Consider the following 25,017-nt stretch of genomic DNA (forward strand, 5'->3'; position numbering starts at 1 on the left):
TGTTTTAGTTTTTTTGGTGGATGCCTTCTTTGAGCAGTCTGCACATTATCTCTGTATCTGTATGGTGTTTTGATGGGTGCTTGGGTTTCCTCCCAAATTCAAATGATGTGCCAAATGTGAACTGGTGATCCTCAAAACTGCCAGTGAGTGTCATGCGTGTGTGCGTGTGTGTGTGCGCGTGTGTGTGTGTGTGCGCGCGCGTATGTCTATGTTCATGAGCACATATCCTGTGATAGGATGGTATCTGCCCTGTGTCTAGCTCTGCAACAGTCTCTGGTTCACCCTCAACCCTAAAATGAATTAAGCAGGTGAACTGAGAGTGAATGAAATAAAGTGAGTGAAAAAAGCCACTTCCTCCTTTTTTACAACTCCTACAGGAGTACCCAAGGGTTCCATATTAGGTCCTTTACTGTTCAACATCTTTATAAATGACTTCCATCTGTCAATCCCCAAGGCTAGTCTTATCCAATATGCAGAAGACTCTACAATCATCTGTTCTGCCACCTCATCTCCTCTCTCTTAAAACTAACCCAAGTGGCCTTCTCTTCCACCGAGTGCTGGATGTTAGATAACCGTTTTAGCACTCAACGCATCAAGAAAAAAAAAGAAGTTATGTCTTACCATAACCTTCCATCTGTGTTGTAGATTTTTATTCATTCATTACTGTTAGGACTTCGGTTCCATCCTCGGAATCGACAAGGTCGTTTCCAAGTTCGCGCCAGCCAAAATCTCTCAGCTTAGCCCTACTCAATGCCCCTCTCATAGTCTCTCCAGATCTCGTTTGTCGTGTTCCTCGTCAGATGTGCCTAGCCTCTCTCTCTCAAGCCAAGTAGAAATTTGTGGTTTTCTGTGTAGTTTCTCTTAAAACTTTGTCGTTTTTTAGTCAGTTTTGCCTTTTCTTACTATCGCCTATAACCTGCTGCTATTTCCTACTCTCTAGCTTTGGTAGTTAAATCTCTACCATCATTGGTACTGTCCCTCTCTCCTGCCTTTGCTAGGCCTTCCTTTACCACTTGTGGTATTTTTAAATACCATCGTTGGTATTCTCTCCCTTTATTTCCCCTGTTGTTATTTCCTTTAGGATAGCCCTTTGTTATCTGTACTATGTCAGACAAAGTTAAGTTGGGGTTTAAACAGTGTGACAAGTGTGGGAGTAAGACGCCCAACTTGGACGGCCACGCTCGATGCGTTTACTGTTTGGACGTGGACCATATAAATGCTTCTTGTGATATTTGTTCTAGTTTTAGCAATCGTACTCTAGCAGAGCGCAAAAACAAGCTAATTCTGAAAGGTTTAATCAAAACGCCTTTTTCAGAGGCTCTCTCTGGGTCGGAGGTCTCACCGTCTCCTAAGACCAAGAAACACAAGGAAAAACAGAGTCACTCGGTTCCTGCATCTCCGTCAGTTACGGAACCGAGTCAGCTCCGTGCTTCTCCGGTGCTCTCGGCGCATACCTTTTCAGCACCAGGCCCTGTGTCTTCTCCTTCGGTGCCGTCTCTGATGTTGACTCCTATTTTGGTTCCAGCTTCAGCACCATCGGCTTCGGTGTCGTCCTTGGTTCCGACACTGGCTTTTACGAGGATACCTGCTTCGGCACCATCCCCGGCCACGGTGCCAATAGCTTATTCAGCTCATAAAAGTCGAACATCTCCCAAGAACCAGATACTCTCCAACATATGACCCTTTTTTGGGGCATCAGTTTAGCCACTTTCTTGAAAGACCTGATTCTCCTTCAGCAGCCTCCTATAGATCCACCAGGAGTCTTTCTGAACTAGATGTAGTGCGGGTTGTGGACCAGTTTCTGGTAGCTAGGGGACTGCCCACCCCAGCTAGACCTTCCCTCCCCTTTGGCTTGGAACCATTTACAGCATATTCACCTGTGTATCCTCCTCCAGCCTCTACCCGCACCGGAGATCTCCGTACCGATGTCCACCCTGGTGCATACTGTCTCGGCCCCGACAGCGGAGTTTTCACTGTCAGCACACCGACCACCCTTGCTGCATCGGCTCCTTTGGAGCCGGTGCACCCTCGGAGCAGTGTTTGGACTGTCGGCACCTTGAAACCTAGCCCAGCGCCTATTTTTCGTTGGTGCCGTCTATGTCCAAGGCTCCGACAGTTTCCAGTCCACTCGGAGCTCCTCACCTGGAGCTGGGCTCCTCAGGGCGGGGTGTGACCCTGGTTGCGAGGTTGTCCTTTTCAGTTCCAGGTTCCCACCCCTCCTCGGGCGGGACTGCTTTCCAGGTGATGGAGAGGGTTCTTGCCTCTGGAGGCTTGCAGTCAGCATCAATGACATCGGCACCAGAACTCCCCTCTAGCGTGCAGCTGTCCCAACCCCCTACTTCGAGATCCCAGGCACGGGAGCTGCAAGACCTCCCTTTGAAGGGAACCCTTTCTCCGTAGTCCTCCTCAGAAGAAACTACTGGGGAGCCACCCCGGAAGAAACGGTGTAAGAGGAAACACCTTGATTCCCCTGAGAAATCTATCAGTGAGGACACTGACTATGATGAGGGAGAAGGGTCCCCACAGTCTCCCCCAGATGACGTCTCATTTGGAGACATTCTCAAAATCCTCAAGCAGCAGGGAGACTGGAAGTCCTCTAACCCTTCTTCTGAGGAATCAGTATTCTTGCAGGCCTTCCGTGCCCGGCCATCTACTTCCTGGGTGACCCCACCTGCGGATGAGCTTATTAAGCTGATCGTGCAGCGTGACTGGAAGGCCCCGGACAAAGTAGAACATGTCCTCTGGAGGCCAGACAAAATTATATCCACCCCTGAAGACCAGCCCAACTGGTCCAAGCAGTTGACGGTTGATTCCATGGTCATGGCGGCAGCCCCAAGAGGGAACTGGCAGAAGATAGTTCCACTGTCCATCCTCTGAACAGGGAGTCTTGGGCTATGGACAGACTAGGGAAGCAGACCTATGCTTCAGCGACCTTTGTCAAACGGCCGCTGAACTATCTGGCACAATTCCCTCATCTACAAAGAGACCTAATCTCTGAAATATCTTCCTCTTTGGCAGGGGTACTGCCTGATGAGGTGTGTGACACTGTCGCCTCGCAGCTAGCTACCCTTGAATCTATCTCGAACTCCTCGATGCGTTTGATATCTCACACCACTGAGGGGGCAAGCTTGAGCTGCTGCATCAGGCATTTTCATGAGACGTAATGCTTGGATGCGTTTGTATGATTTTGCAGACCCCTTTAAATCTTCCTTCATCAATGCGCCTGTCAACAAATCTGCACTTTTTGGTCCCAAAGTACGAGACACACTAGCATGAAGTGAGAAAGATGGAAAGACCTTGTCTGTTGTGGGCATACGTTTTTCCACCCCCAGAGGTCCTACTCCAGGAACCAGAGGGGAGGAAAACTGTGGCTCAAGAAATCCCAAGGATCTTTTCATGACACTCGTGGTGAGCAATCCCCCCAGGGCAGAGGGGGCAACTCATCTGGAAGATGCCCCTTTCGGAGTAGAGGGGGTCCGCATAACCAGGGTGCTAGAGATTCCTTCTCTGGCCGACTCTACTAGTGCTCCTGAGCAGTGGCCCGACTGCTTTCCTCTCAAAGCAGTAGGGGGTAATTTTTCTCTGCACCTACCAGCCTGGGATCTTATTACTACCGATGTTTGGATGCAGAGAATAATATCCAGAGGCTACCAGATACCATTCGATTTAACTCTCAGACCCATCAAAACAATCCCCGATGTGCCACCCAATCAGAGGGAGCTAGCAGCCTTAGAAATAGGAAACCTGCTAAGAAAAAGAGTCATCCAACCAGTTCCATCAGACCAGAGAGGATCCTGGTTTTACTCGAGGTTCTTTTTAGTGCCAAAAAGGAGAGGAGACTGGAGACCAAATCCTGGATCTCAGTCTATTGAACAAATTTATCAAACCTCAAAAATTCCAAATGGTCACGGTACAGTCCATTCTCCTCATTCTAGGGAGGGACAACTGGATGTGCTCTATAGACCAGGATGCATATTACCACAAACATGGAACACCGCTCCCAGAGATTTTTCCATTTCCAGCTGGAAGCCAATCACTACCAGTTCAAGGCACTGCCATTCGGTTTCTCAACAGCCCCCGATTGTTCACCAAATGCATGGCAGTTGTAGTAGCTCATCTTTGACTACAAGGATTCTAGGTGTTTCCGTATCTAGATGATTGGCTCCTTACCACCCTGACCAGGAATCTGCTAATCCACAGCCTCTCTTACACTCAAGGCCTCGCTCTCCACTTGGGAATTACAATCAACAAGGACAAATCACAAATGTCCCCAACAAAAACACTGGAATTCATTGGAGCAGTTTTCGACGCAACATTTATAACATCAGATCTAAACTTATGATATTCACTCCCTCTAAAAACACCATTATATACAAAAACTATTATTATTACTAGCCAAAATAATACCTCTCCTGAGATAGTATCCCATACCTAACCCTTAGGTGTCCTCATCGATGAGCACTTTAAGTTTGATATCCACCTACAAATGAATATAAAAAACCACACCAGAAGCTTGGTATGCTTTACAGCCATTATCGCTACCTCATTCCCTCTACTAATTCTGTTCTCTACCACATACCTCATTCCTTCCCTCCTGTATGGTTTACTAACTTTACTCTACTACATACCTCATTCTTTCCCTCCTATATGGTGGCCCCTCTTCTCACTAACCTACATTCTTCACTAAAGATTAAATTCTCTTCCTGTTACAATAAAATCTCCAAGTTTGCCACAGGTTAGAAATCCTCCACCCACCACTGCAATGCCTTTCACAAACTAAATTGGCTGGAACTCCCCAATTATCTTACTTACATCCAACTCACTCACACCCACAAACTTATCTTCTGTCCATCTCTCTGCCCCTCTCTAGCCTCTTCACTCAAAATGCATTTACCCAATAGACTCCTGAGATCCAACAACCAAAATCTGATAGACTTACACAAGCCTGCTCGTCCACCAGACAAACAACTACTATTCTTTTCTCAAGCACGCCTTTGGAACTCCTTGTCACCTCTCATCCGCACCACCAATAACCACTCTACCTTTAAAACCTTGCTTCATTCCCATCTCATATCCCTCTGGGAATGTTCCTGTTCTCACCCTACATAACTGCCTTCTTATTTTTGACTCTTCCTCCTGCTCTCATCTCCTTTCTCTCACTAAGCTACCACTACCCTCACCCACCTTTCTTCCCACCCCTTTTCACCCCTCATACATTACTTCTTACTATTCTCTTTTTTTTACTTGACACTTAATCTCTTCCAATCCCCTCTGTTCTCTGCTATAACTCTAATATGATACCTATGCGAACCTCCTTCCCCTCTACTTTTAGATTTTCCACTGTATAAACTAAGCTTTTTGTATATATTTACTGACATGCTGTTTTTTACCTTTTTCTTTTGTAAATTGCATACTGCATTACTCATTTTTTAATCATTTGCCTAAATTGTATGATATTCTTACAGAGCTTTTCTCCCCGGGACTCCACTGAAAAAGTACAGTTGTGTACACTTACCATAAATGTAGATGTTCGAGTATATTCACTGTTGCAGTCATCACCTGTGGGTTATCCCTGCTGTGGTAGCCCTCGGGCGGCCCGAATACCAGAGTCAGTGTTTTTCTGCATCAGCTGCTGTCCCTGGAGACTGATGTCAGGTCATCAGTGCTATAAACCAAGGCAGCTGATGCCATTACATCAGTTTTTCTTGCCCTAACCAATCAGAAGCTCCAGGAGATAAGGCACAGAAGACATGGTGGTGAACAACCACCACAAGAAGCTTATGTCTCCTAAAGGAAAGAAGAAATAAGGGGGGAAGGAGGGAGGGAAACCAGAACTGCAACAGTGAATACACTTGGAACATTTACATTTATGGTTAAGTGTACACAACTGTACTATGTTCTTCGTGTTTCACTGTTGCAATCATCACCTGTCGGAAGATTCCCAAAGCTGAAGAAAGGGGTGGCAGGACAGTGTAGAGACCTAGGCAGGGGTAAGGAGGCCCTGCAGAACTGCAGATGCAAACCCTGCTCTAGCCTTGAAGAAAAGAGGAAGGTGATAATGCTTTGTAAAGGTATGGACAGTGGTCCAGGTGGGCAGCTTCCAAGATGCCCCTGGTGGGGACTCCTCTGAAGAATGCTGTGGAAATGGAGGCTGCCCTGGTGGAATGGGTGCAAACAGACTTAGGGGAAGGTTTCCCATGAAATCTGTAGCAGAAATGGATACAATGTGATATTCATTTAGAGACAGTCTGCTTGGTGATGGGCTTCCCCCTCTGCCTCTAAGGCAAAACTGACAAGAAGTTGGTCTGTTTTCCTGAAGGGTTTAGTACAGACCAGGTAGTATCTGAGCTGCCTGTGCACGTCCAGGGAGTGCAGAATTCTTTCCCCCTTGTTTTGAGGGTTAGGGAAGAAGGTAGGCAGATGAATGGCCTGGTTGAGTGTCACATTTGATATCACCTTGGGCAAAAAAGAGGGGTTAGTCGTAAGGGACACCCTGTCTGCATGGAAAATGATAAAGGGCTCAACGGCCATCAGTGCCTGCAGCTCAAAAACCCTTCTGGCTGAAGTGATGGCCAGCAAAAAGGCAGTCTTGCAAGAGAGGAATTTCAGTTCTGCTGAGGCAGCAGGTTCGGGGGGGGGGGGGTCAGCTTTTCCAGAACAAAGTTAAGGGTGGGAGCCTCTAAATGCCAAGGTGATCTCCTAGTGTTATGTTGAATTGCTCAAATAGCTGTACCACTTTTATCACTTATCTGCAGAAAGTACTAAAACACTATTTTCATTAGCAGGGAAATTCTATGTGAAGAGTTATATCATGGCTTGAGGAATGCTAGAGCAAAACTCACTCTGCTCCTAGAATGAATATCCAGTTTTTAATGTTTAGGGAAGGTATGCACAAATATTAGGTGCTTTTCTAATGTCTACACGTTTTTGAGGAAGGTAGTGGTAGTGTCTGCTGCCTTAGCAGACTACACCTGCCTGACCTCAACCCCTAATAGTTCAACATTAGAGTTACAACGTGTAATGCCTGGTAAAAAGGAGACAAGGAATTGGTCCAGACATCTCTGATGCCTGCAAAACAACTCAGTTACTTCAGGACATTCAACATATAAAGATCTGTTCCTTTCTATTTTCAGGGTTAAGGAAAAAGGTAGGCAAGCTGGCAGCTTGGCTGTATGACAACTTGGACTACCCTTCTATTACACAGAAAAATCATTGCCAGTGCATTTTCTATTTGTCTGCCAGCAGTGATTTGCTGTGTGATGGTGCTCTTTTTCTACGGAGTATGATACTTAAATAACGAAGAAATAGGAGGCCATGAATCTATGTTTTTTGTGCTTGTTAAATTAAAACTTTAAATTGATCTACTTTGTCACTTAAAGCTTTGATCCATTTTGGCCTGATAAACACACACACAGGAACCAGCTCAGGGACCACTTTAGCCATAAAGGAAGGTTTAGTCTTAAGGCTTACTATTTCATTTTCTTGTTTTAATTGATTTTTGCTCCAGCACCTGCTGCCTACCAAACCTCTTACCAGTTCAGCAAAGTTTATCTATTCCCCCTACCTCAGGGATTTAACCCAGTCTTACAGTGACAGCTGTTGGAATGCACCATCATCCAGAAAGCCACGAGGCTGCTTTACACCCCAGTCATCCAAGAATCATCAGTCTTCACTCCAACCTAACTGCCCATCAAATGACTTGCCAGTACCACCCCACAGACAGTCACAACTGGTAGTTTGTGAGCCCATATCAAACCCCTCTAGTAGCCAAGGACCACTAAATGTTTCAATAATTCCACACTACTCACTGCTACCAATTCCTCATCTATCTGAGGAGTCCACAGTGAAGCCTTTATTAGTTTGGACAGCTTGGCATTTCAATTAAGTCCCGCACTATGGTGGTGATACCAGTACCATATCTCCTTAGGACATCAAGACACACACACAGACACACGCCTCCTGATGTTTGTTATCAAGCTGATGTTCCCTCTGTCAATGGGCAACAAGCATATGCTTCCTAGGAGTAATGGCTGACTGCCCACTCCAGTGAGGGCAAAGTAGTTCCCAATCAAGCAAAAAAAAAAAAAAAAAAAAAAAAACACTTACTTCCACCCTTCTTGTCCAGTTCTTGCAGCACTCATACTGCTACTTAAATTCTGGTTACATGGGTCACGGGAAAGGACTTTATGACATTAAGCCCAAGAGCTAGACTTTTACTTTGTCTTTATGGGAAACAGTACCTTGCATGTGAAACATGTAACTCAGACATTCTCAGCCTCTGAGAACAGTGTTTCCCAGGATAGGTACTTTGACCTTTCAGTGATACAATATATGATTCCATTCGGGGGGGGGGGGGGGGGGTCCCACTGGTTTCCTACATGGTTCGGGTACAATACCACCTTTAAAAAAAATGTTAAAAACTGTTTAACCAAGTAAGGAGTAGTAAAAAAGGACCCACAATGGTGTGTGTGTGTGTGTGTGGGATTTAATGACATGCTATCCAAAAGGTACACATTGATGAGAAGGTTAAGACAGCTGCCCCCAATAATGAGTTTTGCTTAATACTGTAGGAGCTGTAGTACTGTGCTCTCTTTTGAGGTCATGTTTTTGGATAACCTCCAAATTGAGAATCCCTTCCACCTAGGCATATAGGCTTGTCTAAATATTTGGTCTCTTGACTTACTGCAGGACGACCTGTTCTGACAGCCTACTTTTAAAAGGAATCATGCTGAGAAAACACAAAAATCTAGTCTCAGGATTTTGAAGGATGAGACAATTAAAGTTCCCCTTTATCAGTAGCATACAATGCACTGGAAAAGAGCAGACCCTTTTTTGATCATATGAATTAGGAAAAAACCTGGTTTCTGTACCACAAAAAGAGAAAATCGGAAATATACCATCCCTGTACATCCTTATATTTTGCAGCACTTCTGATGAAAGAGGAAGGGGTGGAAAGGTACACAGAAGATCCCTTTACCAAGAAATGATGAATGCATCTACTGTCCAGGTCATTTTCCTGGGAATCTGAACAACATATCTGCAGCTGGTGATTTTCTTATGATGTGAAAAGGTCCATCTGTTGTAGACCCAATCTGTGCATGACTTGATCTGAACACTGATGGGTCCAGTTTCCACTTGTAGCTGCTAACAATGAATTTGTTTAGTTTCCCAGGAATCACATCCTAGGACAATGGGATGTAATCTTCCTGAAGACAAACTCAGCTGCACTGGTATCTCTCTTACCAACAAGGTAAGCAAGCCCTCAGCAGTGGTAAGAGTGCTCGCCCACTGCTCATTCATACACTACATAACAATAGTGCTGTAGGTGATTATCATCAGGGTCCTTTGCGTAAACTATGTGAAAGCTTTTAAAGCCATAAAGAGTACCACCATCTGCACTCCCCAAACAATGTCCAATGTATCTGTCATCGGGGTCTATTTCCACTGTATCACTAATAAGGCTTCCTCAGTTTGAGATCCATCTGTCTGGCCACCAAAAGAACTCCTCCTTGATGGCTGGAATGAGTGGCACTGTAGGGAGAAGGGAAGCTCAGTGGTACTGTCACAGGTTTCTGAGACACCACTGGATATTTTCATATGCAGCCTGGTCAAAAACACTAGCAAAATCTAGGTTAACATATGACCTATAACCCTTAACATTTTCCTAGCGGTCATTTGTGACTTTTGGTCAGACCAACAAAATGAAGCTTCAGATGGGGAGTCTCCACTTTTGGAAGACAGCGATGTCCAAGGGGATCTCCAAAGAACTTTTCACTTCCTTGAGGCCAGGCTTGACTGCAGACGGTTTAAAATAAAAACTCAGATGGATCAGTCTTGTTCATGGTTATAAACACAGATTTGCTCATGCCTTCCAACAAAGTTCTGCAAATAAGAGTAAATGGGGATTCCATGTGTTCTTGGAAAACCAAACTCCACAGCCAGGTGCTTAGTGAACAACCACAGCACTGCAGACAGTCCAAGCAACAGTGACATGAACCAGAAGCACTTGCTGCCCACCCTGAATTTAAAGAACCACTTATGTTTCTTGTGAAGTGAGACAGGCAGGTTGGCATGCATCCTATAGGTCCAGGATAACTAAAATGTCTCTAATAATTGGAGTGGGGCCTGCAAGGTGAGAATTTTTAATTTGGTGATCCTTAGACATTTGTACAACCTCTACAGATCCAGAAGGGGCCCCTACAGCCTAGCCTTTTTGGGAATAAGGAAGAACCTGGAATAATCTCTCTGATCCTTCCCTCCCAGAAGGGATTCCTCAACTATGCCAGAAATGATTAGTTACTGAAACACCTCTAGGGCTAGACAGGCTTGCTCTAAAGGAGCTCAGGCATGCCCATAAAATATGCAACTGATCTCACCTCCAACTTGTAACTCTTAGAAATGACGTCCTTCAACCACTTGTCAGATGTTAGGCGGAATCAAATGTCTCTGAACTGTGTTTGCCTGCCAGTCAAGATGTGGAGCAAACAAAGTTAGAGAATGGGGTTGGGGACACAGTCAGTACTGGCCCAGGGGTTCTAGGGCAGAGGAGGCTTTTTCACCATTCATGCCAATTCTGCTACATATCTATGCCTGTTTTCTTTCAAAAGTTCTTCTCTGCTTAAACTACTGTGCGCTGGTCTGCTTCCTATAAAACAGTCACCATTACTTTGGGTAGTTTGTGCTGTATTTAGGGATGGGAGGGAGAAACAGCAGTTTAATTTATATTATTTTACCTTTTCTTTTAAATGCTTAATTTCTTGTGGAGAAGGCCTAAAAAGCATATCCTTACCCAAAGTAGCACCTAGAAACTGCCTTTTTACATCATCTGGCAGAGACTGCACCCTCATTCAAGAGTGTTTCCTTATCACTCTAAATGGCTGCTGCTTTGCTGCAGGCATCTAGAGCATCGTGCTCAGTACAGACATAGGTATCTTGATCTACAACCTTCTCTATAACACTGCACACTCACAAATCTTACTAGCATTATAACTAGTGGCACCTGGTAATGCAGACAGCTACTTTCATTTGTGTGACGAGTACTTGTCCTAATAGCCTGTAGTAGACCACTGCTGCTCTACCATGTCCAAAACCAGCACACAGCTGCTCTACGCTGCTCAAAGCAGATAACAGCTGTTCTATATAAAGTACAGTTGTGTACACTTACCATAAAGGTAGATGTTCGAGTGTATTCACTATTGCAGTCATCACACTTGGGTTATCTGCCTGCAGGTAGCCCTCAGTCGGCCCAAATACCAGAGTCTTGGGATTTCTGCACCCGATGCTGTCGCCTCTTCCAAGACGTCAGGTCATCAGGGGTATAAAAAATGCAGCCGATGCCACTACATCAGTTTTTCTTGCCCCAGATGTCAGGAGCCCCCAAAATAGGAAGCAATTAAATGGTGTGGAACACCTCCAGTAAAAAGTAAATACCATGGCCATAAGATATGGCCAAAAAAGCAAAGGTAGAAAGCATAGAGAAGTTAGGGGGCTATAGGGAAGGTAACCAGGACTGCAACAGTGAATACACTCGAAGATCTACATTTATGGTAAGTGTACATAACTGTACTATGTTCTTCATGTTTCACTGTTGCAGTCATCACACTTGGGTTGATTCCCAAAGCTGAGGAAGGGTGGAGGCAGTCAAGAAATATTAGGGTTGGCTAGCAGGCCTTGCAAGACTGCTGTGGCAAATCCAGCTCTGGATTTAGAAAAGACAGGTAAGTGGTAATGCTTGCTGAAGGTGTGTACAGAACTCCAGGTTGCAGCTTCCAGGATGTCCTTGGTAGGGACTCCCCTGAGAAATGCTGTAGAGGTTGAGGTAGCCCTAGTGGAATGAGTTTTGATCCCCTGTGGGATAGGTTTTCCATGGTGTTTGTAGCAGAAATGGATGCAGTGGGCTATCCATTTGGAAATTGTTTTGAAATGGCCTTGCCCTCTGCCCATGTAGCAAAGCTGACTAGCAGCTGGTCAGTTTTTCTGAAAGGCTTAGTCCTGTCAAAGTAGAATCTGAGCTGTCTGTGCATGTTCAAGAAGTGCAGGATCCTTTTCCCTTTATTCTGAGGATTAGGGAAGAAGGTTGGTAATTGGATGGATTGTTTTAAAGCCACACTGGATACCACCTTGGGCATAAATGATGGGTTTGTCCTGAGGGAAACCCTGTCCGCATGCCGCATGGAAGATAACGAAGGGTTCCACAGCCATAAAAGCCTGCAACTCAGACACTCTTCTTACTGAAGTGATGGCTAGAAGTATGACTGTTTTCCAAGAAAGGAATTTGCTGTAGCAGTGGGCACAAAAGGGGGAAGCGTGAGCTTCTCTAGTACAAAGTTGGGGTCCCAAGCAGGAGTGGGAGCTCTCCTCGGGGGGTCTTAAATTGTTAGCTCCTCTCAGGAACTGTTTGATCAGAGGGTGAGAGAAGAGGGGTGGGCTCAGTACTGTAATGGGCTGAGATGGCAGAGGCATGAATCTTAACTGATGAGAAGGATAGGCCCTTTGTGGAGCAGCTCTACTAGGTAATCTAGGATATGAGGTAAGGTGGGCACGGCTGTGTCCTCTCCCCGAGAGTGGCTCCAAGAACAGTATCTTTTCCACTTTTCAGAATAATATTTCTTAGTACTAGGCCTCCTGGCCTCAAGGATGACATCCAGTACCTGTTTGCTAAGGGTTGCTGGTGGTGTATTCAGGGAATAAGCCAGAGTGCAAGGTTCAGGGTTTGCAGCTGAGGATGCAAAATCTGTCCCTCCTGCTGGGACAGCAGAGAGGGGGTCTGATGTAGGTGCCAGGGTGGCACTGCTGTCAAACTGTGTAGGAGTAGGTACAAGTGCTGGCGTGGTCAGTCTAGTGCAATAAGGATTGTCCTTGGTCTGTGCTGTTTGATCATGAGTAGTACACCTTTGAGAGGAGGGGCAGAAGGGGAAAGGCATAGACTGAGAGGTTTTCCCATATAAAGGATAGGGCATCCACTTTCCATGCTTGGCTGTTGGGATTTCTGGTGCAAAATTTGCTCAACTGATAGTTTTGCGGGGAAGCAAACAGGTCCACATCTGGTGTCCCCCACTTGTGGATTAGAAGTTTGAATGAGTTGGGTTACAGTTTCCACTCTTGTGGATCCAGTAGATTTCTGCTTAAGTTGTCTGGCAGTGAATTTTATTTGCCTGGCAGGAACTGAGCTTGCAGGTGCACTTGATTGCTCAAGGCTGTGTTCCACAGGACCATGGCTAACCTGCAGAGTGGGTAGGAATGAGTTCCCCCCTGCTTGTTTATGTACCACATCACTGTGGTGTTGTCTGTCTTTATCAAGAGTTGTCCTGGAAGGATAAGGTATTTGAAGGCTGTCAATGCATTCTGTACAGCTAACATTTCTTTTTGATTGATATGCAGGTGAATTTGTCCTGGGCTCCATTTGCCTTGAATGCATTTGCCTGCCATGTGAGCCCCCCATGCATAGTCTGATGCTTCTGTTGTCAGGGTTTGGGAGGTGAATGGCTGAGTGAAAAGGAGTCCCTTGTTGTGGTTGCAAGCTTCTGCACACCAAAAAAACTCTGTCCTTGGACAAGGAATGATAGGAATCAGTGTTTCCAGGTCCAGCGAATTTTGACACCAGGGACTTTTTAAGTACAACTGAAGTTTCCTCATATGCAGTCTTGCATATGGAATTAGTAGAATGCATGAGGCCATAAACCCTAGAGCTTGCAGTATTTTTCTTGCAGATAGCAGGGCTTTGGTGGCCAGTAGTTTGAAGCAATTTGTCAAATAAACCTGCTTTTCAGGAGTGAGGAATGCCATCTGGAAGGTTGTGTTCAAGCTTGCTCCCAGGAATAAAATCTTTTGGCTGGGTACCAAATGTGATTTCTTTTCGTTGATGGTACACCCCAGAGAAGTTAGGAGTCTCTTTACAAATGTGAGGTGCTGAAGTAGCAATTCCTGACTGTCCGTCTGAATCAGGCAATCGTCCAAGTATGGCTAAATGTGAATATTTCTCTGCCTGCAGTATGTAATGGCTGGAGCCAGGCACTTTGTGAATACCCTGGCCGCAGTAGATAAGCCAAAGGGAAGTGCAGAGAACTGATAGTGCATAGAGCCTGCACGGAAACGTAGATATTTCCTGCAAGATTCCCTTATGGGGATGTGCAGATAAGCTTCTTTTAAGTCTAGGGTGACCAGCCAGGAGTCCTTGGCTAGCATAGGAAGCAGCTATTGGAGTGTAAGCATTTTGAATTTTGGAACCACCAGGAAGGTGTTGAGAACGGACAGATCCAGGATAGGATGGCCAAGAGTTCTCTTTTCTGGGCACCAGGAACAGTCTGGAGTAGATACCCTGTCCCCTCTGCTCTACTGGAACAGGCTGAATAGCCCTGATACTGAGAAGAGAAAGTACTTGCCTTTGAGCTTCTGCCCACTGGTTTGGAGGAAAGTCTGGCAACCCGCTTGAGGTTGGCAGTGAGTGGAAGTAGAATCTGTATCCATGGGACAGAATGTTTAGGACCCATCGGTCCTGGGTAATGTACTTCCAGTTTTTTGCATGCAGGGCGAGTTTTCCTCCTAAGGGTGCAAGTACTTGGGCATGGCTGGGAAGGATGATAGACAAGTCATTGTGAACTTTTCCCATAAGGGGGTGGGGCTTACCACTCCCTGTTTTTGAGGTGGGAGCACTCCATTGTTTAGCTCTCTGCATACCCTGAGACTGTAGTCTTTGTGGTCTGTTGCCCCTGGGTTTGGACTGAAAAGGTCTGGGAGGGACTAGAAAGGACCAGTTTTTAGAAGGCCAATGCCTACTGAATCTAGGTGGCTGTACCTGTAAGAAATCTTTAACAGTCTGCATAGATTTAGCTTTTTCCTCCATCTTTTTAAGAACAACTTCTGCTTTTGGGCCAAACAAACATTCTTGGTTTAATGGAGCATTTAGTAGTTTTGCTTTGACATGGTCTGGCAAGATTTGTTCCTTCAGCCAAGCATGCCTTCTCAGTACAGACCCAGTGACAGCAGCTCTGCAAGATGCTTCTAAGGCATCAAAACCACACTGCAAAGTATGTTTATTAACTTGGTTTGCAGAATGCATTAACTCTTGTAAATCTTTATTTTCTGTACAATCAGGAATCAACAACATTTTTTGTTTAATTAGTTCCATAATATGCTGCTGGTACTTCAACATGTGAAACTGGCAATTTAAAGCCCTGATGGTAAGAGTTGCAGAGGTATATAACTTGTTACCCCATCTGTCTAAAGCTCTAGAACCCCTGTCCGAAGGGGTAGGGTTTTTGGCTGTAGTAGCCTTAATACCTTTAGGACCCTGGGAAATGGTCTCTGGATCCACAGTGGAATTTTTTAAAAGAAATTTGTGAGAGTTAGGTACTCTGTAGTACCAGTCAGGCTCTCTAGGAACTGGCAGTAAAGTATGAGGGGTAAGACTGGATTCCATGAAGACATCATCGGCAATATCCAGGACAGGGGGTATAGCTAGAGGCCTATGCTGAGGCAAGTCTAAAAATTCTTTGAGTCTCTTTTTGGACTGTGGCTAGTACTGGCATTCCCAGCAGAAATGCTCTCTTAAGGTATGCAAGGTTTCACCAAAAGAAAAGTCCTCTGGAGGGGAGGCAGAGGGAATAGAATCCTCTGCACCTGAATCCTCATAGGTAGATAAGGGTATGTCCTGGTAATTAGAGGGAAAAGAGTCATCGGACTCATGATCTGAAGAATCAGAAGGAAAATCAATTCTTTGTCTTTTAGAGGGGGAAGGCTGGCTTCCCCTGATTAAAGTAATATGGTCTTCAGACATTCTAAGCATTTGTTTCTGTGGCATGGGAGCTTGAAGATGTGCTTTGGTCGTCTGTTTCCTAGGCGTAGTGCAAACTCTGGGCCTAAGAAACTCGATAGTTTTAGTCAGAAATAAAGTAGTCGGTTTAATACGAACATCGAAAGGTCTGAATACACCCTCAGAAGCTGGTGCCTGCACAGTGGCTCTGGACCCATCCATTGTACAGACATCTGCAGGTTCCCTAGTTGAAGAAGCATCTCGCAACATACCGGACTCCGAATGGGTCTCAGTAGAGGCCTGTGAATCTGTTGAAGCGGGTATCAGGGGCTCGAAGGCGCTTCACTGAGTACCGTTGGACTGGCGACTAGCTTAACAGAAGCATTGTCGGCAGTTTTGGACCTATGCGGTCTCTCTCTGTCTTTATCCTTACGTTTTCTCGGAAGATCAGTAGTCGGGATGGCTTATCGAAGCCATTTTGGAATATGGAGAATGAAAGCGAAGGAATTTTGTGGCAAAGTTAGCCCAACGAAGAATAAGTTGGGCATTAAACAAGGCACAAAACCAACAGCGAGGAATGTCGTGGTCTGGGCCTAAGCAGGTGACGCAGTAAGAATGAAAATCTCTATGATGTATTTACTTTCCACAGGCAAGACAATTGTTAACTTTTTCTGACATCGGTTAGAGCAAGAAAAAAGGATGGGGTACTTAGCTTTAGAAGATTTCAGGTTTGAAACACGAAAAATGAAAATTTCAGGTAGCGGCCAACCAGGACTTGCGAACTGCTTCTGCTGGGCTCCCGCTTGGCAAGAAAAGCTGATGTAATGGCATCGGCTGCATGTTTTATACCCCTGACGTCATGGAAGAGGAGACCGCATCCAACGCAGAAATCCCAAGACTCTGGTATTCGGGCCGACTGAGGGCTACCTGCAGGCAGATAACCCAAGTGTGATGACTGTAACAGTGAAACACGAAGAACATCTTAGTAGTTGCCTAAGCACACTGCACTGGACATTTATCCCCGAAAAACATTGTACATCTAGTAAACTTAAATTGCATCTTTTGCTTCATTACGCAAGTCTTACAATATTCCACTAAATTCTCAATTTCTGGACTAAAATGAAAGGTCAGCCTGTTTGTTGACTTTCTGTTGACACCCTCATAGCATTCGGGCAGTAAAGCAACTGCCTGGTGCTCACAGATAATGAACTTTTCCTTAGTTCACAACTTTCTATCTGTGAAAGGTGCAATTATTTAACTTACATGAAAGCCCTATTCTCAAAAAAAAAAAAAAAAAAAACCCCAAACTGGGAACGATACACACTTCCATAGCACACTACAGCAGCCCAAGCTAAAATGTTTTCACTTATGTTGAGACTGTAATAAAATCCTTGCCAAAGCCTTCTAGATCCACAAAGACTAAGGTCTCAGCAAAAATCTATCACCACCACCTTTTGCCACACTTACAAAGAGCCACCAGGACTTAAATCATCTCAAACCCAGTACACCAGATCATTCTACAAAAAATAAAAAATACACTGTAGTGATCACTGACTCTACGGTCAGACACACAGATTCTTCACTTACTAGGATCTCTGATATTCCAAGGGCACTTAAGGCCCTTTCATGTAAGAAATAGGACTATGACACAGTGGAGTATGATACAAGATGGTATGACTATGAAGTAGTGAATAACTTGGCATGCACACCCTGAGAGAGATGTAGAGATGTGTCAAAACTCTCCATGCATGTCACAACTGCAAGACCCTGCTCTCAAACAGAATCCTTCCTTCTTCAATAATGCCTTGATACAAAAGAAAAGATAATTGGCTTCTACAATTGGTTAAATAGTTGATGTATTTCCAGCGGGATCCAGCAAGCGTTAGCACAGAACAAGAATTAGAAGTTATGTACCTACCATAACGTTCCATGTTAGTTGTCTTCTCTCGCCTTCTTTCTTGCTGGATGGGTTCGGAGCCGATCCTCGGCTCCGACTCGGCACTTGCTTTAGCTTGAGAACTCCTTTTACCAGCTCGAGGCAACTCTATATCCCATGATGCAAGGCGGAACTACCTCAGATCTCGTTTGGTAGCTAACCTACCCTGCTAAGGACTAACCTAACATAATTAGGAAAACAAGTTCATAATAAGAGTCCTCATATGAAGGCTCAGGAGGAAAACAACCTGATAGGAACTCTTCAAGATCTGTCCAGGCCAGGGGGAAGGAGGGAGGGGCCAAGAAAGAAGGCGAGAAGACAACTAACATGGAGCGTTATGGTAGGTACATAACTTCTAAATGTTAAGTTGTCAATCTCGCCTTCATTCTTGCTGGATGGGACCGTCCCTAGCACCTGTATCCCGGGTGGCTCAATGGAACAGACACTTGAGAACTGTGGAACCAAAACTGGCCCTGTCTCTGGAGGCCAAGTCTAACTTGTAATGAGAGACAAAGGTATGAGGCGTGGCCCAAGTAGCTGCTGCACAAATGGTATCAATGGGTAGTCTATCCTGAAAGGCTGCAGAAGTGGATAGACTCCTGGTTGAGTGTGCTTTTGGTTTAGAAGATAGCTGCTTGCCTCTGAGAGAGTACACATAGGAAATGGTGGAAGTCAACCATCTGGATAAGGTCACTTTAGAAACTGGAAGACCTATCCTGTTTTCTGCATAGGAGACAAATAATTGGTCCGATTTCCTGAATTGTTTAGTTCTATGCAAATAGTACCTGAGCTGACGATGGACATCCAAAAATGAAGCTTCTGTTCAGCTCTGTCGAATAGTTTGGGAAAAAGACTGGTAGATCTATAGATTGGTTAATATTGGTTTGAGACACAACTTTGGGGAGAAAGGACGGGTTCGTTCTTAAGGATACCCTGTCCTTATGAAAACCAAGTAAGGGAGCGAATGCAGAGAGCTTGAATCTCGGAAACCCTTCTTGCTGAAGTGACAGCCAGTAAGAATATAGTTTTCCAGGTCAATAACTTCAAAGAACATGAAGCAGACGGTTCGAAGGGAGGTAGCATCAAGGATGCCAACATTAAGTTTAGATCCCATTGCGGAGGAGGATGCTTTATAGGTGGCTTTAGGAGAAAAACTCCTCTCAGAAAGGCCTTGCATAATCTATGAGACAATGTTATTGTCATGCAAGCCAACATGATACTTGGAAATAGCAGCCAGTTGAACTTTAACTGTAGATGAAGAGGATCCTGAATGAAAAACCTCAGCCAGGAAATCTAAAACAGAATGTACAGGAGCAGTAAAGGGATCAATATTCCTGGAATTTGCCCAAATAGAAAAACGTCGCCACTTGCTAGCATAAACAGTCCTAGTGGACGACTTTAAAGAAGACACTAGGATGTCTCTGAGTCAGAGATCATCAGTAGCCTGGCTAGGGAAGGAAGTGGAGCAACCAAGCAGTGAGGTTAAGAGAATGAATGGCCCGGTGCTGCTGACCCGACTGGTGGATCAAGAGATCCGGAACTGGGTCCAGATGCCAGGGCTGCACCAGAAGGTGACGATGCAGAGACGGAAACCAAATTTGTCGAGGCCAATAAGGGGCAATGAGAATCAACTTGGCCCTCAAAACGGTGGCTTTCTGAATGACTTGTGGAATCAAGGGAAAAGGAGGAAAAGCGTACAGAAGTCCCCGGGGCCAATCCTGGGTTAGAGAGTCTTTCAGGGGTTGGCCTGGAAGGGGAAAGAGGGTGAAAAAATCGGGGCACTTGTTGTTTTGAGGAGTAGCAAAAAGATCGCAACAAGGAGTGCCCCACTTCAGAAAAATCTGATCCACTACAGATTGATTGAGAGACCACTCGTGAGGCATCAGAATGGATCTGCTCAGCCTGTCCGCCAAGAGGTTGGACCTGCCGGGGATGTGCGTTGCTATCAGAAACCGATGAGAGGAGATTGCCCATTGCCAAAGTCTGAGAGCTTCTCGACACAACGGATAGGACCTGGTCCCGCCCTGCTTGTTGATGTACCAGACCACGGACATGTTGTCCATTTATACTGCAATAGTCCCCACTCCCCGTGGGAAGAAAGTCGTTGAGGGCCTGCAACGTTAAAAGCACCGCTCTCATCTCCATGACATTTATGTGCAGATGGTATTCAATGGGTTGCCACGTCCCGTGGACCATCCTGCCCTGATAATGCCCCCCCACCCGATCAGAGAGGCATCCGTAGTGACTGTGGCAACTGGAGGAGGGGGAACAAAGGGTCGGCCCTGATGAATAAGAGGGGAAGATATCCACCAATTCAGATGAGTTCTGCACGACTGTGTGACTAAAATTTCGTGCCTCATCGGGAGACTGTGGTACGACCACTGAGTGAATAGCATCCACTGCAGAAGACGCATGTGGAAGCGAGCCAGTGGTAGAAGAACAATGGCCGCAGCCATAAGACCTAGAACCTTCAGTATAAATCTGGCTTTGACCTTGCTGCTCTGCAATAGAATCCGAACTAATTTTTGGATGTCCAGAATTCTTTGATCTGTTAGTCTGGCTAACATTTTGACGGTGTTTAATTCTGCGCCTATAAAGGTGATAGATTGGCAAGGCAGCAGAGAAGATTTTTCGAAATTTACTGAAATTCCCAAACTCCTGCAAAGCTGCAGAGTGTAGTCTCTGGTCTGAAGAAGCTGACACCTGGTGGTGGCGGAGAGGAGCCAGTCGTCCAAATAAGGAAACACCTGGAATCCTTGACGTCTCAGATGAGCTGTGACCACTGCCATGCATTTGGTAAACACTCTGGGGCTGAAGTGAGGCCAAAGGGCAGGGCTCTGAATTGGTAATGACTGGTCCCTAGCCGAAAGCGGAGAAACCTTCTGGAGCGCCTGTGAATCTTTATGTGATAGTACGTCCTGAAGGTCTATAGAGCACATCCAGTTGTCCTTGCCCAGAAAGGGCAGAATGGACTGAAGCGTGACCATCCAGAATCTTGCCTTTTTGACAAATCTGTTTAGACTGCTCAGGTCTAATATTGGTCTCCAATCTCCCGTCCTTTTGGGGACCAAAAAGAATCTCGAGTAGACGCCGGATCCTACTTGGTCTGCCGGAACAGTCTGGACGGCTCTTTTTCCTAGGAGCTTTGAAACCTCCTGTTCTGCCAAATCCCTTTGACCGGGTGAGATGTCTGGAAGGGATTGTTGAGGTACGGGATACCTTTCGAAGGGGATTTTGTAACCCTCGGATATGATCGACTGTACCCACATATCTTGTGAGAGGGAATGCCAGGCTACTGGGTACAGCGAAATCCTTCCCCCGACTGCCTCCAAGGGTGGACAGTCGGGCAACACCTCAGGGATGCTGAAAGGGCTTCTCAGGAAGAGACTCCCTGTTGCCCTGGTTCTGAGGACCCCCCCTGCCTCTAGGGCAGCATCTATTATTGTTACCCCCTCTGCCTCTGGGGGTAAACTGACCACGTGTGTCCGGTGTAGCTCCTTGGACTTTGCGGAACCACATCTTCCCTCCCTTCTGACCCTTGGGATATGGTCTAGAAGGGGTGGAAAAATGGACTCCAACGGCAGAAAGAGTTTTACCGTCCTGCTCACACCTGGTCAAGGTATCCTTCACCTGAGGTCCAAACAAAGCCGAACCATCAAAGGGGGTATCCTGTGCCTGCGGCCCTGCTCGCTCCATCGGCCGCATAGGATATGAGCCGCATGGAGGAGTTGGATAAGGAATTCAGGATTGCTAGCTATGAGGCAATCTTTTCTTGAGCCCCAGCAGCAGAAGGATCCTGGACCACTTCACCCAGTTCCTTGAGAATATCTCTTTGAAGCCTGGTGAAGTGACAAAGGTAGTTCAGCGAACGCATAGCAAAGGTCGCTGAAGAAAACATCCGCTTTCCATACCTGTCCATGGTCCTAGAATCCTTGTTAGGAGGATGGACAGGTACTGAAGGATCCGCCAGTTCCTTCTTAGTGGCCGCCACCACCATAGCATCCACAGAGACGCCCTTGGAAAGAAACTGTTTGTCCGTAGGGGCCGTAATAAACTTGGATGGTCTCCTGGGGACAGGTTCCACAGAATCTGGAGCCGCCCACGCCTTCCGAGCAACTACCTGCATAAGTGGGTCGAAAGGCGGAGACACCCAGGAGGTGGAGGGTCGGGATCCAAAAGCCTCCAGGTATACCGACTCATCCTCGGAGGGATCAATGGATGTCCAATTCCCCCTCTGTTTGAGGAGCTCAAGGATGTCTGAAAAGGAGACATCCTCAGAGGGGGATCGTGGGGAACCCTCCAACTCATCTAAGTCGGTATCAGATGTAGTAGACTCGGGGGAGTCTGTGTGTTTCCTCTTACACGTCCTCTTCCGAGGGGGTTCACCTGCCGGATCAGGAGAAATTTCGGAAGAGGAGGAAATTCCCAATGGGGAAACCTGGGGCGATGGATCCCTGGGCCTGAGAGCAAGAGGCTGGCAAGAGGTGTCTACAGGCACCGAAGAGGGAGGAGCTAGAGGGATGGACCGTTGACCTGGCTCAGTAGCCAGGACACTCCTCATCACCTCAAAGGCTCCCTCCCCGGGAGACCGGAATATTCCCGATCCGAGGATACAGGAATTCCCGGCTCCACTGAGAGGGAAGGCTCCGAGGCCGATGTCGGTGCCGAGCTTACCAAAGCGAAGCCCGAGAGGGAGAGCGGGGTCAGACAAGGGTCCGATGCCACTAGCCCCCTCGGAGCCGACAAGGGAAACCCGACGACCGGATCCCTCCAAGGAAGGCCTCAAGGAGGAGATCGGAGCCAAGGACGACGGAGCCGAAGGATGTATCGGCTCCGGCGCCGAAACAGTCGCTGTCCCGAGAAGCTCCGGCTCCGAACTCTGGTGTGGAGTCGGAGGAGGAAGTTCAAGGGGTGAAACAATAGCTGAAGTCTGCTGAGACAGGCTATGGAGCATTTGGGCCAGTGCCTGCGACTTCAACAGCCTGCTTACCACCCTCTCTAAGTCGTGGTCAGACAGCCTGGAAGATCTCGAAGATCGGCTCCGATGGCTCCGCTCCGACAAAAGAGGAGACCCGAGTGGATACTCTGCAACGAAGGGGACCGAGATCTCTTTCGGGACGAAGTCATCGGAGCCGAAGTCCCCTGGATTCCAGATGGAGCCGAAAGTTTCTCGGCTCCAATGCTGGATAAGGTGTCGGCTCCAGCCGGAGCCGACAAGGCCACAGTAGACCGGGTGTCGGAACCAATCGGTGCCGAACCCACTACTTTGGAAGCAGATAGATCGGTTCCAGCGGCGATCTCGGCTCCGATGGAGCCGGAGCCACCGGAGGAGGCTTGGATACTGTAGCCTGAACCTTCGGTGGCTTAGAAGGCTTACCAGACCCTGTTTTAGAGGGAGAACCTTCTGGCTTAAGTAAGCCACGGAGGATCAACTTATTCCTCCGTTCCTGCAGGACTCTCTGGCTAAAAGAGTGACACAAAGCACAGGAGTCCTGCAGGTGCAAAGGCCCCAGGCAGTAAACACAAGAAGTGTGACCGTCTGTCAGAGACATTTTCTGACAGCACGAGTCACACTTCTTGAAGCCTGAGACCTTGTCTTCCTTTGACATATTTCTAAGGAAGAAGTCACACACACACCCCAACAAACACACACAATTAATCCCCTAACACACAGACACACAGGTAGGGATTAACCAATGGGGTCTAACTAAACTTTTATACAATTACGAAAGGAATTTAAAAGTTTTGAACTATAAGGGAATAGGGTGGGCTGTAAACACACTACACACTATGAAAGTGGAAACAAGGGGGAAATAAATCCCTAACTAAGCTTTTTTTTGACAAAAAATTACTTACCTCAGCTGGCAAAGGAGACCTCTTTTGCTAAGCGGCAAACGAGATCTGGGGTAGTTCCGCCTTGCATCATGGGATATAGGGTTGCCTCGAGCTGGTAAAAGGAGTTCTCAAGCTAAAGCAAGAGCCGAGTCGGAGCCGACCCATCCAGCAAGAATGAAGGCGAGATTGACAACTTAACATGCTGAACAGTTCTAAATCGCTTTGCGAAGGATGGCTTGCACATCGTATTGCAAGGCTTCCATACAGTGGCTACAGCCTTTGCTACCATCATATTGCCTTTTTTTAGATACAGTCTAGTTGACTGACATATCAACATAATTAACAAAAGAAATTCAAAACTGTGTTATGTTACCAACAAACTATATATGAAGATGACAGCGCAATAGCAATCCAACGGTATTTCCAATAATATGGATAAACCAGCAGTCCAAATGATAATAAATATAAATCCAAGTATATAGTTTGTTGTTTCTTTGTTTTTCAGTTTAATATGGCAACTGGCAGCTCGCAAGAAGCGGTATCGATGGTTACTAGAGCTGAATTTGAAATGCTTCAGCACTCAGTAACAAACTTAACACAATTAATACAACAACTGTTGGGAAATATTGCCAATACAGGAGGAATACAGCCAACTCGCCCCATGCGAAACAGAGCTGATAGTGGTGATAGTTTGGGCAGCATTCCACCAGGGTAACCTCAATCGGAACAACTTATAATAATGCACAATGAGGAACCAATACATAATGATATACAACTGCAGCGATGGTTAAATCAAATAGAAAATAACATAGCAGATACAGATAAACAGATGCCTAAGTTTACAACATTAATAGATGACTTTCATGATTTGCTATGGAGTTATCGTAAATTAGTGCACGAAAATGTATATTTTAAGAAGTGCATTAAGCAACAACAGGTTCCTAAGGGGTTAAGATACTGGAAGTACCCAATGGGATTAAAAGAAAATAGTGCACTGCATAAGGAACTTTTGCAACTTTTTGATCGGCAGGGGTGTTAATTATTAGATGTACTGATCTAGCATAACGGATACAAAATGGAAGAGTTAAATACACAAATAGAAATACTTGATGCAAAAATAAAGCAGCAAAAAGCATATGTAGCCTGTCAAAATCAATATCTTGAGGTTTTCACAATCACAGCAAACTGGTTACAGATAGAAAAACACGTAAATTACAAAGAGATCAGTTGGACTATCCCAACGGAAGAGCCTACCCTAAACCACCACGTGGTCAGCGTTACATTGAACAAAGGGGAGAAGTAGCTGCTTCCTCTAACAACAATGGCAGGCAAAATATTAATGAAGTGGATGAAAATAATCAACAACAAACCCCTTTACAGGAGGGTACCCTACGCAGATCGGAACGGTTGCACAACAAAGACAACTACCAGGAGAGGGGAAATTTAACGCACTCATGGAGGAGGCAGAGAACGGGCTCACATTCACGCAACAACT

General features: G+C 46.0%; 1 protein-coding gene across 2 annotated transcripts in view; it reads right to left on the reverse strand.

The window, feature by feature from the left end:
• The window catches only part of MCM9 (minichromosome maintenance 9 homologous recombination repair factor), a 1,342,783-nt gene that overhangs the window by 325,136 nt on the left and 992,630 nt on the right, over positions 1-25,017 (reverse strand). The gene's annotated exons all lie outside the window — the stretch shown is intronic.

The sequence above is a fragment of the Protopterus annectens genome, chromosome 1.part1, assembly GCF_019279795.1.
Source record: "Protopterus annectens isolate FY-2018-M chromosome 1.part1, PAN1.0, whole genome shotgun sequence".
NCBI classification, from domain to species: domain Eukaryota; kingdom Metazoa; phylum Chordata; order Ceratodontiformes; family Protopteridae; genus Protopterus; species Protopterus annectens.